Source organism: Paramisgurnus dabryanus, chromosome 18 (assembly GCF_030506205.2).
Source record: "Paramisgurnus dabryanus chromosome 18, PD_genome_1.1, whole genome shotgun sequence".
Classification (NCBI taxonomy): domain Eukaryota; kingdom Metazoa; phylum Chordata; class Actinopteri; order Cypriniformes; family Cobitidae; genus Paramisgurnus; species Paramisgurnus dabryanus.
The window spans coordinates 28,119,151-28,131,706 of record NC_133354.1 but is presented as its reverse complement, the minus strand read 5'-3'; the positions used below and the strand labels follow the sequence as shown (position 1 = coordinate 28,131,706).

The 12,556-nt window shown below is 34.9% G+C and overlaps 1 long non-coding RNA gene across 1 annotated transcript; it reads right to left on the bottom strand.

Moving 5' to 3' along the window:
• On the bottom strand, positions 1 to 3,550 carry LOC135776690 (uncharacterized). The gene is made up of 4 exons (XR_010544171.2): positions 3,456 to 3,550; positions 3,116 to 3,199; positions 2,931 to 3,008; positions 1 to 2,031 (listed from the first exon to the last, which is right to left on the bottom strand). It is a non-coding gene; the product is annotated as an uncharacterized lncRNA (long non-coding RNA).
• Between the last annotated feature and the right edge of the window lie 9,006 nt (positions 3,551 to 12,556).

Here is a 12,556-nt window from a genome sequence, read left to right as displayed (position 1 = left end):
TTTAAGATGAGACACATTCAGCATTTATAATTTTTTCTCTCTTTTTTGTTTGACTTTGTTTTCTACAGTAGCCTGTTAACAGTAGACCAAAGGTATGATGATCAATTATAAATGCAATATGGTTGAAAGGTCAGTAAACAAACAAGAAAAAGGTAATTTCTTAATAGAATGTCTATACATTTTTTGCTTTTGTTACATATTTCATACATCAAAATCATTAAACGTTAATAATTATGTATTCCAACTTGTTGCAGCTTGACAAAAATGTAGCTTGAAGGAGAAGGGACAGCTGAGTAACAAAGTCCTGGTACGCAGACGACGATACTTTTACACTGACAAGAGTGTAATGATGATGGAGACACAAGCCAGAGAAAGGGGGACCAAACACCAGGCCAGAATTCTGCATGAGTCAGGTAAGCATAATGAGTTACAGCAGTGGTTCTCAACTCTGTTCATGGAGTCCCACTGCTCTGTGCATTCTGTATGTCTCTTTGATTTGACAGACTGAGGCTGCGTCCAAATATCACTTTGTGCATCCTATCGTGCATCATGTTCTGGATGTAAAGCATGAGACTTTTAATTGTATGTTAACATTTCTATGGTGTTCACTGCATTATTGTTATGCATTTTGTGAAACATCTGCAACATTGTGTCGTTTATTTAGGGACTACTGAATAAATAATACACTTTAATAAAGCTACATACTCAAAACAAAGAGCTTTTTTACAGGAGCAAAGAATTCTGCATCTAAAAGTTTGATATAAGCAAATGTTCATTTCAGAGTGTTCATTTTATTTACAGAAAAACTTAAAAATGTTAAATATAAATTAAAAGTAGTAAATAAAACACAAATACGTTTTGGTGCAAATTGCTGGCACTACCTGGATTGAAATTTTTACCCATGCTAAGTGTGTCCCATCGGATGAATAATTCTACATGCACGCTTGGGATCTTCACGCCCACTAGAATACTTAGGCCAAATACAAAAAAAAAAAACGTAATGTAAGTAGTCTAGTGCAAAGACAACAAGTGTGAAAATTTGGACACAGCCTCAGTTCAGTTCATGAAGATCTCTACTAATGAGCTGATGATTTGAATAAGGTGTGTTAAATAAGGAAGACATACAAAATGTAAATAGCAGAGGACCTCAAGGAACAATGTTTAGGTACAGTTACACTGTATAAAACATTAACTAAACAGACAAATTATTTGTCATAGCTTCAATAAACAAAAGAATGTCACCTGCATAGTAGTGTACCCTACTACACTTGGTCTCTGCAACAGTCCAGTTTAGTTCATGGTAGGGGGGCATATTTAGAAACATAAATATTTTCAAATTATTTGCGACCCTTACAAAGACACTAATTTCCCACAGCCAGCAACAGCACAATGTTTGTCTGACATCACAATCTTACTGTTATTACAACTTTATGATTGTCAACAACTACTACTTTAGACTGAACACCAGTGGGCGGAGCCAACGATATAATGATGTGCTGTGTCTTTCTGTGGGGGAGGTCAAATGAAAATTAATTTAGCTAGTGACATCACTACTCCAGCCATTTTACATTCGTAAAAGAAGAATGCTGTCTGCGATTCACTTATGTTTCCATGATTGCAAAAACCTTTATCGAAGTACATATACAATTGTTTAAGTGTCATAATTAAAACATGCCTAAATTGGCAGTGACCCTGGCTTAAGTCGATACAAAACTCAAGTGCAAATCATGACACTCATATTAACTGTAGTTTTGCTAATTATTGTAACACCGATATCAGATATGAATAGTGTCTTATGTAAATATAAAAAGATCAGAACAAAAAATGAATATAGTCAAAAAAATATGATCTGTGCATTAAGATTTGCATTGTAAATGCAGTCTTATTGTTACGAAAAAACTTGGTTATTGCTGGAATCATGAATGGTCTGAATAGGATTTGAGTTTGTTTACTTGTGAAACTTACCTGCACCACCATTTACAGATCCAGTGGGTGCAGATCATCATACAGATGGTTCAAGTGTGGATCCACCTAATATTCAAGGTAAAAGAGCATTTGTTCACAGCATTATCTAAGAAAACATATCACTAGATATTACATATTAGATGTTAATGTCTGACTCTGATCCATACGAAACAGATTTTCTGTCCTGGGACACTCGGCTAACCATCAAGAAAGAACACAGTAGGTTAACAAGAATCTGACCTCACGTTTGATCATTACAAAATTATGGCAGTACATTACACATTTAAGGACTGTTATTCCTCTGGCTGATTTAAAAATACCCAAAAGTTCTTAAAAAGAAGCAGCCCTAGTTATTTTGGCTTGTTAAACATAAACTATATAGACATAACTATTGTGACACCTCCTTCTAATAAACAGGTTTAAATACTTTACTTATTTCCATGAGCACAAATCTTAATGCTACAGCATATGATATTCTAGAAAAACCGTTTGATGCTAAATTTATAGCAAGAGTTTTGGCAGGGCCCTTTTCAATACCAACTTAAGAATGACCCTACAAACAAAGTAAGGTTCAAACAGAAAATTAGTGATTCAGTCTGGTGTGGAAGAACTTTGACTGGTCTGAATAAACCCCAGACCTTAACTCAGCTAACACCTTTGATATGACTCAAAGGTTTTTAGCCAAAAACTCATCACCTAAACCTATCAATGACTTGTACAAGAAGCTGTAGTCATTTCGGAACAGAAAAAGGCACTTACAAAACTGTTGCAACAAAAATCAAAATTCTTTGTAGTGGTATTATATGGTATAGCATTTTTATTTGTTTTGATTGGACATACTGGAATAAATAAACATGTTTATTAGAATGAGGCCTCCCAATACTTTTGTCTAGTGTATTTGCCACAGACAGGGTAACGCAATCCTTAGAGTGTGCTTCTTTGTAAATGTGACAAATGAAAATGACCTGATCCATCATTTCCAGCTCCAGTGGGCATCCTTTATCCATCCAGACCCTCATACAGATGTTGGAGTTTTGATTCACCTAAAGTACCATGCAAGGTAAGAGAGCATTTGTTGACATAATTAGGAAGAAAACATAAACGCATTGTTCATGGCATTTAAATACAACATAACACTGTTTAATACTACCTTTTTCTGTTCAATCCATAGAGCACTCATTTTCCCTCTTGAGACCATGGTGTGACCTGCAAGGTCGAATGGAGAGTAAGTTGCCTAAAAAATAAAAAAAATAAAAGTATTTAAAATTGTCATTAGCTAAACATCAACATGTCTGAGGCAGATGCAGGTCTGATAATCTGTCCAACATTCAAAACCTCACAGTAAATCTACAGTCTTGAGTACTGTTTTAAATCAATGTATACATATGCTCATTATGAATTTTAATAAAAAATACTAAATGTATATAAAAAGCCTCAATTCAATTATTTTTTTGATATTGCAGCTGTAAGCGAGACAATCTTGGAGTCACCTGCATTGACTGGTCCAGTTGTTAGTCCAATTACAGATGGAGATTATAGAAGAGGATGATGTCTTTTCTCCAAAATCTTTCTAGACTGATAAAAGATCTAGACAGGCTCGAACAAAAGTTAACAGAGGGGCTTATATAGAGAATGGTAAGAACCATTTTATCCGTCAAACTTTTTACCAATTATTGTAAACATAAACAATATTATAGGGCTTAATTTGTTTTAAACATTACTTCAATGTACTGTATCTGTTTAAGGTGAGCAGCTACACATAAAAGAAGAACATGGAGAATCTGCCCAGAGGTGTTAACCAGCAATGCAGCTATACAACTAAATTGATGCAGGCGGAAACAATGTGTGTATGTTATGTCCAAATGTTGTTATGTTCAAATGTTTTACAATATACTTAAACAGGTGGACCTGTCAATATTGCATTAGTCAAGTACAACTGAGTAGGTTAAGTTTACATATCAACGTCAATAAATATATAAAAATAAATATCAGTCTTGACAGCAAACATAATAATGTTAAATAAAATAATAATTACAGCTTTTTAAGAAATTTACACGGGCTCAAACTATCAGTGAAATTAACTATCAAAAACCTAAAATAACCACAGACACGTGAATAAAATATCTAACGTGAACTAGCTAGTTACTGTACATACATTGCTAATTATCAACGAAATTTCTAGTTAACTGATCCCACACCCAGCATTATTAAAATGTATTATTACTACATACCTTAAACAAATGTCCCCTTAAATCGCCAGACCAGGACAGGTTTCTTTCTTGCCCTTCTTCTTTTGCATTGCGACGTCGATATAAGTGCATGGTGTGGTGTAGCACGAATTTAACGCAAAGAGGCTCATATTAATAATATACACGACATTGACGATTAATACGGATGATTTTATCTTTGTTTGACATTCTAATCAGAGTTATATTGAGGAAACAAAGAAAACATATGACATAGTTTGTAAAATTCATTTTTCCTTATTTTTGTAATGGTTTCTTTTAGAATGCAGCTGCTGCAGATGAAGAATCCGTCCGTCTACCACTGAAGGAGACGCGGAAAATCGGGAAAAGATGTTCTTTGCCCGAGGAAGCATTTGATTAATTTAAAGATATTGTGTTTCTTTGTATGTTATAGAAAAACGTTGCTTTTTTGCATACACTCGTGTAAATATGCATCTTATGAATGTTTTCTTTTGTCTAATTTTAATAAATTTTACGCAATCAACTGCCTGTTTTATTGAAAATACTGTTTTAATTGTTGTCAATGATATATTGTAATAATGTGTATAACTGTGTAGAAGATGTAGTTTAGAGCAATTTATTTTTAATGATCTTTTAATCGTCTTTTAAAGCTCTCAGAAACATCTTAGAAAGAGCTCGATTAAAGCTCTTATAAAGATCTTTTAAAGATCTAAGAAACATCTTGGAAATATCTTAGAAACATCTGCTAATCATCATTCTAAATATCAAGCGTCTTGAAAATATCTTAAAAGCGTCTTCAAAACGGCTGGGCTCGTACGTCTCAGATACGTAATTCATATGGGCAAACGACCTTTATAATACGTTTTCCAGACGGAATGGAAATCTGAGTGATTACCTCGCAGATACGTATCTGAGACGTACGTGTGCTATCTGGGATGTGATTGCAAACATCACATCTACTTGTTTACACGCACCTAAAGTTATCTCCAGACAGACGCGAGTGTGTCACGATGACACGATGCCTCATATTTGACGCCCTTTGTGGTATTCTTATAAAGATACGATTGTAAACATTACATCTACTTTTTTACTCTCGCCTGTAAATAAGTTATCTCCAGACGCTAATGTTTTCTTTGTGCTTCCGTCAGACGCGATCAATGGCCAAACGCACAAACACACAATGCCTCATATTTGACGCCCTTTGTATTAAGACACATCTAAACACATCTAAAACATTGTTTATTCGCGTATATCTCTGCACAGTAAGTTTATTTAACGCAGGATCATGCATGGAAAGGCATTTCTTTTGTGTTGCTTTCACAAACAAACACTTAACAATAATGGCGTCGTCTTACTGCCTAAAGGCTCATTATGCAAGTGTATTGTTCTTCAGCTGTCAATCGCGGATGTCATCAACCGTTCATTTTTCGTTTTGCAAATAGGCATACACTGTTAATTATTTCCCTGTTAAATAACAGGAAATTACTGGCAGCAGGGTTACCATTATTTTCCTGTTATTTTAACAGGTAATTCATGTTAATGTTTTTTTTACAGTGCACTCCCCGTAATGTTTTTTAACAGGAATTTACTGTGATTCACAGAAAAAAACAGGAAACAACTGTCAGCAGTGTTACCATTATTTTCCTGTTAAATCACCATTTATTTTGTTTCCATTAAATATTGTTAATTATTTTAGCGTAGTAACATGTACCACTGATTGTTATAGACATATTCTAACTTAATACAAGAATAGGCATAATCCATCAGATAACACTTAAGTGAAAGAAAACGAATAGTCCGTGTTGAAATTCACTTTTTATTGTAATACAAACACTGAAAGGTAAATACTTAAAAATGAGACACACATGGATCAGACCAATCACAGAAATTTATTGTGTATTATGTTCATTGCTGATATCTGTTGTCACAGGATGTAAAATAACTGTGTAAGTATTAAACTAGCAAAGACAATTGTGTGTATAGATGCAAGGGCCCGCAACCTCAACATTTAATGTTCCCCCGAGCTGCTAAAATTAAACTAAAAAGACTTAAACCAAGGATATACACTGACTCCTTGTCACATTAAAATGTTACACATTAATCACAAACAAAACTCATTTTCTTATGTTCAAGGCTTAAAAAGTAGCAAATACATTTTAAAACCCAAATACATTGTTCATTATAACAAAATGCTGAACCTCAACACCTCAACACTAAACCACTAAAATTCAACATGTATAAATACATTCAAACCAGTACTTATCACTCAATGGAACTCATCATCAATAAAGAACAATAAACCTAATAAACAAAAACACTGTCACTGTCACTTAGACAACTAACCGTTTCAACCATTTTTTTAAAGCAGACAATGAGGATCCTTTGCAACGTCTTGGGTCTGTATAGAGAGCGAGAGAAATAGATAGAGAGATGAGTTCTATAATTTCAAATTTTTTATCCAAAACTGTAAAACATGGCTTGAACTAACAAAAGCCAATTTTAGAAACCACATACAGAACAGACAGAATAACATAAAATAATAGAAAGTGTGATACGTACAATTCATTGAAAGAACAAAAACCAAATGGCAAAAGAGCATGGAAGAGGAGTTCAGCATTCTAACTTTGAAAGGCAGTTGAGAATGAACATGAGAATTAATGTCCCCAGCTGCCAAAGTCATTGCTGTTTTGTAACATGTGTAATATATACATCTTACTCACCATTTTCAAATGAAATCCCACTGAAAGTCCATAAGCTTGCGCAAGAGGCTGGCGACATGTGAATTTACCGTTCTTCTTTTTTTCCCCTTTGCAGCCTTTGTCCCTTTCTCTGGGTTTATTCCCACAAAGCGTCTAAAAAATTATACACTGGTAAAAAATCTAGTAATTCACACAGACTAACAGCACAACAAATGTACATGAACTATCCTCAACATGCACTATCTTCTTGCCTCTGTGAATACTAAAACGAAAACTTTCTAAATCAAAGTTAATTGCTAAATCCCATCATCAGACCTGTTAAAACCACGCTTGAGCCACAGCTAGGCCAGAAAAAAATGCAGGTGTTAGCAGACAATATCTTACCTCTGGATGAATTCAAGCGTGCTGGCTGCCTATATGTAAAATACAGGAAAAGAAAGATGCCAATCCTGTCACAAAGGTGGACTGGATCCCTTCACAAACTATTTGGCTGCATCTGTAATAAAAACAAACGTGAACATTGATCTACAACTCAATAATAATCAAAACAGCAAAAAAAGAAAGAAAAAGAATGCACTATCCCAATGCAATAAAACGAGAATAGCTGTTCACAAATCTAGATCCTGCACTAGCCCAATCAGTACTGTTTTTGCTATAATTAAGTTACCTCATTGATAATTCTAAAACCTGCACATAAATAGCCACACCAGCATGTCTGTTAGCCCAAACAGCTATAATCCATCAAAGACGAGCAGCTGACATAAATTCATATATAGTCTTAGACCAACTATCATAACTATCATAAACAGCTTACAGTAAATAGATTTATGTTAGCTGTTTGAATGTCAGGATGAATCTGCTTTAACCAGATGTACACATGGCAAGAATGCCTCACAAACTTGACCACGGTAATGCAACTTTAACGCTATAGGTCTAATGTTAATTAGCCTGTTGTTTATAGTTTTGGATTGTATACATAAATGAACATTAAAATGTGTGTACTGTGGGATTTGATTTTGTTTTACTAATCGTGCTGTTTATAATCTTAATTCATGTGTATTATTACAACAATGGTTCCTGTGCTGAGTACAAGAAAGTTGTCTGTGTGGTTTCGGTTGGGGGAGAAACAGCATATGCTGAGGAATGTACGTCTGGAAATTGTTAAGATAAGAGAGAGGCCTGAGGGGGAAAAGTAAACAGGCAACCATGTTATTAACCAATGCTTTAATATTCACAGGATAAAATATGCAATGTATTTCTTACTTAATCAGTATTAATCATAGAATAATTGATGTAATAAATATAAGATGTTGTCTTTGATAAATTTGTATTAACCAATGAAATGAAGGTTGCATACAGAATAACTTAATGGGGGCATGGCAGCTCTACCTTGAAGAACAGAATCTCCTGTGCTTGTTCTTTGTGTGTGTGTGTGTGTGTGTGTGTGTGTGTGTGTGTGTGTGTTTTCTTTCCTAACAGATGGTTTTTAATAATGATTAAAGTGTTTCCTTAGAAGTAGTATTGCAGTAAAAGATTTAATATGTGTTTATCTATCTAAAGAAGTTAATGTGTGCCTTATTCATATAACCAATTTTACGAATAATGAAATGATGTCATGATATTGAAATGTGTTTTACATAATAATCACTTTCATCTTACAGCTTATGTTTTTTATAAATGAATGTTTTGTTAATGATTTGTTTTTAAGAAAGCATTATAACATGCTATGTGAAGTCAACCATATGTGAAGTGGAGGAGTACTAGGGAGGAAGTGACGGACTGCATGGCTCTCTGGGATGAGCGGAGAACAGTTTGTTTTTTCTTTGTCTGTGTGTGTGTGTCTGTCTTCACCGGCAGGCTGAAATTGGGTGTGGTGAGGGAGTCAGATTCACGAGGAAAAGCAGCCTTTGTGGGTGGAGATTCTAAGAAGAAGATCGACGTCACATATTTTATAAATATGCATGTTACTTCCTGAGCTGGTTGTTCGCCGCTTGAGACGACCCAGCGAGCTGTAAAACTTTTTCATATCTGATCAATAAATATTTGAACTTAGATATTTGTATTTTGTGCCTTTCCTCTAAATTATGAACATGCAATGGACGCCTTAAAGTCCAACAGTACTGTGTCTAAAATTAAAAGATAAACTATCGAAATGTTGCTTGCTCGAATCACCTAAACTAAGCTAAATTACTTCATTTCATGTGGTGTAAATCCGTGGCGTTTAGTATTCATCAACATCACTGATAGATGTTAAAACTATTTATGAGCTCAGTCTCACCGGATTATTGTGATTTTGGTCGATGTAACCACTGCAATCTTCCGTCGTGGATCTCCGTGTTAGTTGCAGGTTCAAATGCCGCCTTCTACGCTCCTTCCCAGAACGCAAAAAAATACAGTATGAACATGTTATTTCAAATAGTGGCGCCAAATAAAGTGGTGCCTGCGTGCTGCGTGTCATACGGATACCGTAGAAAGAACAGAGGAGACAGCGCGCACAAACACAAACTGTGAGCGCAGTTTCTCAACTAAATGTATAGGCCGTCTCACGTAAAATCCGGAGTGTAGGGTATTAATAGGGTAATAAAAGACATTTATACCCACGATAACAAACACATCTGCGCATGCACAGAAAACACCGCATATACTTTCTTATTTCCGTCTGTGGAATGGCTATGCAAGATTCTTGATAACATTTGCAGTAGAGAAATCAGGTGTTTAATTTGTCCAATGTTCATACAGTAAATGCATACAATATTTAGTTTGTCAGTAATGGATTGCACCGTCAACTATTGATCGAATCAGTCGTTGTTTAGCAACCTAAAAAAACCTGACATGAAATTGCTAACTTTAATTAACTTCTCCACTGATAAATAATAACTATTTAAAATAAGCATAACATTGCATACGGGCATTTATCTCCAAACATACCAGACCATCTTACTCTATTCAACATCTTTCTTTGAATTTTCGATTTTGCGGTTAAATTACAGAAATGAGGTGTTATTTAACAATGGGTTGTTAAATAACAAAAGAGAGGTGTTATTTTACATATATTTCCTAAAATTAACAGTAAGGCGCAGTAATTAAAAATAACAGGTTAATCATGTTGAAATTTGGCCGTAAATTAACAGAAACATTTAACAGTGTACGGATTAAAAAAGGAAAGACGAATGGACACAAAAGTACACCGTTTAAACATAATATGAGAGAGAGTTCTTTATAAAATTTATAAAAGAAGCAATAGCCTAATTAAAGTAATAACTACTGGATTCTAACCTCAGAAATGCCACAATCAAGACCTCGGAGCAGAAATGAAGGAGAAACACCCATGCTTTGATAACACGCCACGTCTTTTTTAATCTAATAATATTAATTTCTAGTGCAATGGCTGTGATATAGGCTGATATAGGATATAGACTGACCAATGGTCGTTGCCATGAGTTTTGGAATGACTTATTGTGAGAGGAAAAGGTGACGTTTTAGTCGCATAACATCGCTTAATGGAAATGCCGTCATTTCGCAAAAAATTGTTATCCACATTTAGGGGGAAAATTTTGCGCAAATCTGTAATGGAAACGTAACGTGCCTATTTTGCACTTTGAAAACAAGAAGCCCCCCGCGATAGAATATTAACTGAGATGCATTACCTTAAACCACAGACAGGGGGCGATGTTTTACACAGAGGTTAGCCTGTCCAGTTTTTGTTAGTCTGTATCTACTTTCCCTGAGGACTCTGAGACATTAATCTTTCCGCACATGGCTCATTAGAAAAATGGACACTTATATTGTTTTCAGGGGCAACAGACGGGTCTCTCTAAAACTGCACGACGTGTGCAGAGAGAATATCTCGGATTTTTCAGGTACATAAACTATTTATTGCTCAATTAATTAACCTAGTTAAACTGCAAATTTTTAACACGTGGCTGCTAACAATTAGCTGCTGACTATTACAGCGATCGACAAATGAATGCGTAAGCTTGATTTTTGCCAATTAAAAATAGTTTTGTTTTCTTTTAGAGCAAGTTTAGTGATATTGCATGGCCATGTGCAGGGTTTGGTATGTTTAACGACAGTAAGTTTTCTGTTTCACAATCTTTAGTTCAGATCGATGTGAGCAGTATTTATTTGACCGATGCTAACAACGTAGTTATTTTCCCTTTGGAAGATGGTCACTTCAGCAGTTTTGATTTAAGTGAGTGGGCACATTATGAAGTTCACGGTAGAGGCGATCAAAGCCATCTTGGTCGAGCGCCAACCGATGCAGACCACTGGCATTCATTCGCATTTCTGCAACCAAGTAGTGGTGTGCCCTCGTCTAACCTGCTACCACGTGCGAGCACATCGAGATCATTCCAAAGGTACCACATTACATTTAACGTGCATTTGCAAGTGAGGCAAAATAGTTAATACCTATCATAAATGGCTATAATCCAAATTGTATACAGAGTAGTCTTTGTAAAGTAATGGTTTGCAAAACTGTTCATTTCAGATCAATTCACATCTCTGAAGTAAGGGTAAGTAGTCGTGGAGTGATTTTTAGAGTCTGAGAATCAGTGGGGAGTCCTGGTAATGAAAATCTTGTATATGCTCCATTATCATTGTTTAGCCATTTGCAAAAATAAAATTGTGTTATTGCACTAATTTGTAGGGAAATCACAGTATCAAAAATCTAGTAGTTGGTACCAATACAACAAAAAATACTATACTCATGTGTAAAATAGGAAAAATTATAATTAAACATTAAAGTGGACATTTTTAAAGAGTTTTAGATGTCAAGTAGCGATGCACAAATCTCACGATACAATCCGGTACGCGATACTCATCTCGCAATTGTTTATATGTATGTTTCGGTGTGATGCCCAGGGTACGGTGCTTATTAAAACCTTTACAGGAAGGAAAAAACAAATGAAGACTTGGAAAATAAGTGTTTATTAAACAATACTGAACATTAAAATGGTGTACGTAGTGTAGTGTAGTGTTTACAATTTTCATAAAAAGGAAAAAATAATGATACAATACAATGTAATAAAATAAAAAAGTTTTAGTTTAGTTTGTCAACTTTAAACAAACATAACAGAAAATGACAAAATTACGTGTATATTTACAGCTGCTCTATTCGCACTGGATTAGTATAACCTGAGGTATTTTCTAGAGATGCTCCGATCAGCATTTTTGGGGCTGATCACAAAGATCATGGTCTGCTGATCGCCAATCCGTGCCGATCACAGAATGGCAGTGGAATGGGAATCTTTTATCTATAATCTAGCAGAGTTTGCACCATTTGTAGAAATGAAACTAACTACAAATTAGGTATATTATTGTTTTAATAGAGAATCAATTAAATAAGCACAACAAATATTTCTTGCAAAGAGAAATGTAATATGCCTTTAAAAAGGTTTATGTCTGTTAAAAGTAATTAAAATAAAACCCTTCACAGTCTTTACTGTATGAATTAAATATACACGCATTTGTATGAAGTACAACAGTTCTTCACTGATGAGCAGAGAGTAATTTTATTGAGAGATTAATTAGGATACTGTAGCTTTAAGACATGGGAGAGATCATTCTCTTCACGTGCACTGATGACAGGCTGTTGTGCGTGCATCCCTAGTATTTTCTCCCGACCTTTTTATATATAGAGGTCGATTGATACGTTTTTTTTCTTCTCTGGCCAGTTCCGATATT